Raw genomic sequence first — 6,000 nt, forward strand, 5'->3', positions numbered from 1 at the left:
AGAAAACTTAGCTTTAGGAGAGCAGGAATCAGACTGGTGTCCAAGAGTCCACAGAGAAATCACCCGCAGGGCAGAAAGGGCGTAGGCTGCCTTAAATCCAGTCAGTGACTCCACTCAGCCAATCGTCTTCATTAGTCCCAGGTGCCTGATAATCAGGCTCACTACCTTCCTTCACTAGAATAGGGAGTTCACCAGGCCTCAGTGACGGAGGGGAGAATGAACTCACAACAGCCGGGACTTGGTAGCAAGGAGTCCCCGAAGCAGGCTACAGCTGTCTGCCGTACAAGTAGAGTTCATAGGAGCATCTGACAGGAGGAACTCCAGTGTAACTCAGTACTGAGAGTACATCACTATAGGCGCAAAAGGGAGACATTCAGAAAAGGCACTTATGTTATGAATAGGAAACCGAGGAGGAAAAAAAGACAACAAGCTAAGTCTCAGAAAACCAGAGAAGTTGGTAACTATGCAGATTGCAGATCCCTGATCTTAACCGCAACAACTAGCAGCAGTCGTGGAGCGTTCCTACGTTGGTCCTAGACGCCTCATCGCAACCGGAGAACTACATAAGCCTAAAGCAGGAAAAGAGGAAAACTAACTGCCCCAGAGCAGACCCCAAAGGAAAGACAGCCCCTCACAAGTATTGACGGTGAAACAAGATGAAAATACAAACAAAGGCAGGAAAATAGGCTGAGCAAATGATGGGGCCCGGCTAACTAAAAAGGACAGAAAAGAAAAGACACTGTCTGCAATCTGCCAAAAAAAACCTACAAAAATATTGTCCAACACTTCTGATAGCAAAATTAACCCTGAAGTCACTAGACTTCTAAACCTATATCAGCACTCTGAAATATTCTGAGACAGAGCAATAAAGAGGCCAATTTAATAAGGGACAAAAAGCAGATTGGCAAATACTGATTAATAGGAGTGGAATTTCAGCATAGACCCAGCAGGGGCAGGCTGATTACACAAAAAAACTGAATTAACCAACAAGCGAAAGTGTGAACAATAGCAAAAAACAAACTTAACTTGAGAAGACTGGAAGAGAGCTGAAGTCCAGGACCTGAGCAGACTGAATCATCAGCACCCAGATAGGGCGTCGGCTGTCTTATATCCAGTCTGATACTCCAGAGATCCAATCATTATCTTCCTCATCAGGTGGCAGATCACTACCACTCTAATCAACAGCACTACCTCCTGTCACCACCAGAGGGAGAACGGAAGGGAAACTCTCAACTGGTGGAGCAGAAAATGAGTTCATGACACACTTATGTTGGCGGAGTGTTGGAACGGAGTACTTCATCTTGCCTGGTGGTTGGCGGAGCCCCTGACCCGGAGGACATGGCACTGAGGCGCGCACCTGTATGCATCACAGGCTGTGAGTAAAGCTTTGGAACTACATGCCCTGGTGTCCTCCACTTATTCCTGCACCAACACACTCAACACTGCTACATCGCTGTGTCTGACACCGCACCATCTACGCCTCCTCCCTATCTCTTCACCTATACTGCCCTGGGACTACTGCCCTACCTACGGAGGGCCACAACACCATTGCTGCACCACACCATCTGTCCCAGAGGATCTGTCTGCAGCGTCGGCTTAACATCTTCATTGCCGAACACCACAGGTGGCGTCACGAATCATTCACTAATAAACTTTAATCATCATCCACACAATCAACAAGCCCCTTTTACAATGGACGCCCAGGGCCACGGACTGGGTCACAGCTACCGTGACAACTCCCATTGAAATCCACCGGGCCCGGCTCCGAGTACCCCACAGACCTGGATGAGGGCGATCCACTATCATACCACTGCAAATCTACTAAGACCCGGCCGTCCCTCTAAACTTTCATCTCAAACAAGGAGAAGACTGATCAGAGACGCAGCCAAGAGGCCCATGATCACTCTGGATGAACTGCAGAGATCTACAGCTGAGGTAGAACAGTCTGTCCACAGGACAACAATCAGTCGTACACTGCACAAATCTGGCCTTTATGGAAGAGTGTCAAGAAGAAAGCCATTTCTCAAAGATATCCATAAAAAGTGTTGTTTAAAGTTTGCAACAAGCCACCTGGGAGACACACGAAACATGTGGAAGAAGGTGCTCTGGTCAGATAAAACCAAAATTTTTGGCAACAATGCCAAACGATATGTTTGGCGTAAAGGCAACACAGCTCATCACCCTGAACACACCATCCCCACTGTCAAACATGGTGGTGGCAGCATCATGGTTTGGGCCTGCTTTTCCTCAGCAGGGACGGGGAAGATTGTTAAAATTGATGGGAAGATGGATGGAGCCAAATACAGGACCATTCTTGAAGAAAACCTGTTGGAGTCTGCAGAAGACCTGAGACTGGGACGGAGATTTGTCTTCCAACAAGACAATGATCCCAAACATAAAGCAAAATCCACAATGAAATGGTTCACAAATAAACGTACCCAGGTGTTAGAATGGCCAAGTCAAAGTCCAGACCTGAATCCAATCGAGAATCTCTGGAAAGAGCTGAAAACTGCTGTTCACAAACGATCTCCATCAAACCTCACTGAGCTCGAGCTGTTTGCCAAGGAAGAATGGGCAAGAATTTCAGTCTCTCGATGTACAAAACTGATAGAGACATACCCCAAGCGACATGCAGCTGTAATCGCAGCAAAAGGTGGAGCAACAAAGTATTAAGTTAAAGGGGCCGAATAATATTGCACGCCCCACTTTTCAGTTTTTGAATTTCCACAAAAATTTAAAATAACCAATAAATTTCGTTTAACTTCACAATTGTGTCCCACTTGTTGTTGATTCTTCACCAAAAATGTACATTTGGTATCTTTATGTTTGAAGCATGATGTGTGGGAAAAGGTTGAAGAGTTCCAGGGGGCCGAATACTTTCACAAGGCACTAAAAACGAATATATTCAGCTCACCTTTTTTACTTGTCACGTTGGAGGCAGTTCTTTGATGAAAGGTGCTAGGAAATGTCAGAAGCTGACATAACTGCAAAGATCCAAATATTCCAGCACATCTTCTTACTTAAAAATAGAATCTTTATTGAGAAATCTTCATTAAAAATCCAAAAGCAGGATACAGGTTAAAAAACCAAGGTAAAGACAGGCATTTACCCGTTTCAACTCAACAGAGTCTTACTCATAATGACCACATACTAAAAATTCCCAACCATATATCCTGCGCTAGGAACTGAAGACAAATCAGTATGCACCTGATGGATTAACTCAATGTGAACCGCAAATAAACTCAAAGGATCATATGATTGCAAAGAGTACCGTCAAACCATCTACATGTAAAGGCAACCAACCCAGTATATATTATAGAATTTTAAACGCATAAAACACACACAAAAAAAACCCATAAAAAAAACACAACCCCCCCCCCCAAAAAAAAATAAAAAAATATGAGTCTCATGCGTTTACAATACAATTCCCCTTTTCCCCTTCAATATAAAAAACTCAGATCATTTTTCAAATTTAAACCGCCAGGCGTTCTTTTCTGCAAACACAGAATCCACCTCGCCTCACATTTTCGTAATTCATATATTATGTTACCTCCTCTGGATTTTAACCCCTTCCTGACATCAGACATACTATCCCGTCCATGGGACCCGGGCCCCTATGCCCATGGACGGAATAGTACGTCTACCACGATCAGCGGCGCCCACGTGGTGAGCGCCGCTGATCGCGGCCGGGTGTCAGCTGATTATCACAGCTGACAACCGGCACAATGTGTCAGGGGCGGTCACGGACCGCCCCCGACACGTTAACCCCTTGCACACCGCGATCAAACATGATCGCGGTGTACCGGGGGTTAAAGGGAAGCATCGGCAGGGAGGGGGCTCCCTCCGTGCTTCCCTGAGCCCCCCACAGCAGCGCAATGTGCAGCGCTGCTGCGGGAGGCTCCTTTCCTGCAGGCCCCCGAATCCAAGATGGCGACGGGGGCCTTCGGGGGCCTGCAGGAAGCTGGCTTCCTCAGGGCCTGCAAAGCGCAGGCATGAGGAAGCCTTGTGCACTGCCTGTGACAGATCGCTGATCTGTCACAGTGATCTGTAATGTGACAGATCAGCGATCTGTCACACAACAGTGATGTCCCACCTGGGACTATTTAATAAAGTTAAAAAAAAATAAAAAAAAAGTGTTAAAATAATTTAAAAAAAAAAAAACGCCAAATAAATTACAAAAAAAAAAAAAAAAATATTCCCCCAAATAAATCCATTTTTTGAAAAAACAAACAAAAAAAAACAATAAAAGTACACATATTAGGTATCGCCGCGTCCGTAACGACCTGCCCTATAAAACTGTCCCATTAGTTAACCCCTTTAGCGAACCCCTTAAAAAATAAAAAACGAAGCAAAAAATAATGATTTATTATCATACCGCCAAACAAAAAGTGTAATAACGCGCGATCAAAAAGACGCATATAAATATCCATGGTACCGCTGAAAACGTCATCTTGTCCCGCAAAAAACGAGCCACCACACAGCATCATCAGCGAAAAAATAAAAAAGTTATAGCTCGCAGAATAAAGCGATGCAAAAATAATTATTTTTTATATAAAATAGTTTTCATTGCATAAAACCGACAAAACATAAAAAAAGACCTAAATGAGGTATCACTGTAACCATACTGACCCGAAGAATAAAACCGCTTTATCAATTTTACCGCACGCAGAACGGTGTAAACGCACCCCCACAAAAGAAATTCATGAAACGCTGGTTTTTGTTCATTCTGCGTCCCAAAAATCGGAATAAAAAGCGATCAAAAAATGTCACGTGCCCGAAAATGGTACCAATAAAAACGTCAACTCATCCCGCAAAAAATTAGTCCTCACATGACTCGGTGGGTCAAAATACGGAAAAATTATAGCTCTCAATATGTGGTGATGCAAAAAATATTTTTACAATAAAAAGCGTCTTTTAGCGTGCGACAGCCGCCAAACATAAAAACCGCCATAAATAGTAAATCAAACCCCCCGTTATCACCCCCTTAGTTAGGGAAAAATAATAAAATAAAAAAAGTATTTATTTCCATTTTTCCATTACAGTTATGGTTAGGGTTAGGGTAGGGCTAGGGTTAGGGCTAGGGTTAGGGCTAGGGCTAGGGTTAGGGCTAGGGCTAGGGCTAGGGGTGTATTGGGGATCGGGTTGGAGTTAGAATTGGGGGTTTCCACTGTTTGGGCACATCAGGGGCTCTCCAAATGCAACATGGCGTCTGATTTCAATTCCAGCCAATTCTGAGATGAAAAAGTCAAATGGTGCTCCTTCTCTTCCAAGCTCTGCCATGCGCCCAAACAGTGTTTTACCCCCACATGTAGGGTACCAGCCTACTCAGAACAAATTGCAAAACAATTTTTGGGGTCCAATTTCTCCTGTTACCCTTAGGAAAATAAAAAATTGGGGGCAAAAATATCATTTTTGTGGAAAAAAATGATTTTTTTATTTTCACGTCCGAGCGTTATAAACTTCTGTGAAGCACTTGGGGGTTCAAAGTGCTCACCACACATCTAGATAAGTTCCGTGGGGGGTCTAGTGTCCAAAATGTGGTCACTTGTGGGGAGTTTCAATAGTTTAGGTACATCAGGGGCTCTCCAAACGCACATGACACCCGCAGACCATTCCATCAAAGTCTGCATTCCAAAACGTCACTGCTTCCCTTCCGAGCCCCAACGTGTGTCCATACAGTAGTTTTCTCCCACATATGGGGTGTCAACGTACTCATGACAAATTGGACAACAACTTTTGGGGTCCAATTTCTCCTGTTACCCTTGGGAAAATAAAAAAATTGGGGACTAATTGATCATGTTTGTGGAAAAAATACGATTTTTTTTATTTTCATGCCTGGGCATTATAAACTTCTGTGAAGCCCTTGGGGGTTCAAAGTGCTCACCACACATCTAGATAAGTTCCTTAGGGGGTCTAGTTTTCAAAATGGGGTCATTTGTGGGGGGATTCCACTGTTTAGGTACATTAGGGGCTCTCCAAAGGCAACATGACACCTGCAGA

Source organism: Dendrobates tinctorius, unplaced genomic scaffold, assembly GCF_039654945.1.
Source record: "Dendrobates tinctorius isolate UK_male_01 unplaced genomic scaffold, ASM3965494v1 ptg000028l, whole genome shotgun sequence".
NCBI classification, from domain to species: domain Eukaryota; kingdom Metazoa; phylum Chordata; class Amphibia; order Anura; family Dendrobatidae; genus Dendrobates; species Dendrobates tinctorius.